The sequence below is a fragment of the Hylobates moloch genome, unplaced genomic scaffold, assembly GCF_009828535.3.
Source record: "Hylobates moloch isolate HMO894 unplaced genomic scaffold, HMol_V3 SCAFFOLD_13138, whole genome shotgun sequence".
Taxonomy (NCBI): Eukaryota; Metazoa; Chordata; class Mammalia; order Primates; family Hylobatidae; genus Hylobates; species Hylobates moloch.
Genome location: NW_026665413.1, coordinates 1 through 1,640, shown reverse-complemented (window position 1 = coordinate 1,640; position 1,640 = coordinate 1). Strand labels below are relative to the sequence as shown.

Genomic DNA, 1,640 nt, shown 5'->3' with positions numbered 1-1,640 from the left:
GGGAGGCTTCCAGCCTTTTGTTCTTCTCAGTATTTGGCTATTTGAGGCCTTTTGTGATTCCATACTAATTTTAAAATTGTTGTTCTGCACTTTTAATAAAATGGCATTAAAATTTTGCTAGAAATTTATTTAACCCTGTAGATCACTTTGTGTAGTATGGATATTTTAACAATATTTTTAGAATCCGTGAATAAAGGATATATTTCCAATTTTGTATTCTTCATTTTCTTTCCTCAACATTTTATAGTTTTCAGTATGCAGATCTTTCATATTCTTTGTTAAACTCATTCCTAAGTATTCCATTCTATTTGATAATATCGTAAATGGCATTATCTTTATTCCTTTTTCAGATATTTTTTTGTTACTGTAAAAAAATGCACCTGATGTTCATACGTTAATATTGTATCCTGAAAATTTACTGAATTGGTTAGTTATAACAGGTTTTTTTATTCTTTGTGGTAAAATGGTGGGTATTCTGAACTCTGGTTAAACGTTAAATTGATAGTTGCTATTATCATTTCAAAATTATTTAAAGAATGACCAGATGGATTCCTGCTTTCATGAATTCAATGGAATTCAAGTCTTCCCATTTAAAATAATTTTGTGTGGTTGACCTGGGTCCTGGGAATTTGGGTAACCCCGTGGGAGCCAGGAGATTCGGTCGGATGTGGGAGGGAGAAGCGGTCAGAGAGGGGACTGAGCTGGGGAAGCAAAGAGGGGCTCCAGGACAGCCGAGAGGAGAGAGGGTCGTGTCGGAGACCCAGTGGGGAGAGAGAATGGGCCAGAAAAGGAGAAAGGGTGAGAATGGGCAACAGGACAGCTTCCCGGCATGGCAGGGAACTTTGCTGAAACTGCGGGCCCCAGGGAACAGCGCGGGCAGGGTGGGAGGGAGTTGAGAGGACCCAGCAGACCCCAAGGTCAGTGTGGAGGAAGGGACATTTCCCGGTTCATTCGCCTCTGCCCAGCGTTCTGCGGGCATGCCCCCCCCCCGGGGCAGGGGAGGAGGTGGCTCCTGGCGGGCTTGGAGAACTAAGGGGCACACACCAGCTTCGCAGGGTGGGGGTGAAAGGGGAAGCCTGAGACGGCTGCGGATCTCGCTGGCCCCGTGGGTGGGTGCGGGGGTGCGCCGGCGGGGCCGAGCTCAGGGGCCCAGCGCCGGGGCCTGCAGGTGGCCCTGGAGGAATCTACAAGCACCAGCCAGTGCAGCGGGATTTCCAGAAGACCAGTGTGGACAGCGCCCTGGACACGCCCTTCCCAGCTGGAACATTTGTGAGGCTGGAATTTAGGCTCCGGGAGACAGAGAAGCGGCCGGAGGAAGGACTGGAAGAAACCCAAGTGCAAAGTCCAGCCCGAGGGGAGGAAGCAGAAATGGCTGACCTGAGTCAAACTGGGCTGTGAGGATAAGGTTCTGGGCAGGATGGTTCGCCGCCCTCCAGAGACGCAGACTCGGCGGGAGCCTGAGGAGCACCAGGAGACCCGCTGCAGCTGGGCGGAGCGGGCAGTGAGGACCCCACAGCTGCTGCTTCCCTGCACAGTTCGCCTTCTCCAAGGCCCGGCCCCCAGCGGAGCCCAGCATTGAATCGCAGGGCTACCCCTGGAGCCCTGGCGGGGGTAACCAGTGGAAGACCCCACCTCCCAGG

At 51.4% G+C, this 1,640-nt stretch overlaps 1 pseudogene; it reads left to right on the top strand.

The window, feature by feature from the left end:
* Nucleotides 1–1,069: 1,069 nt before the first annotated feature.
* On the top strand, nt 1,070–1,628 carry LOC116465881 (retinoic acid receptor responder protein 2-like; annotated as a pseudogene).
* The last annotated feature ends 12 nt before the right edge of the window (nt 1,629–1,640 follow it).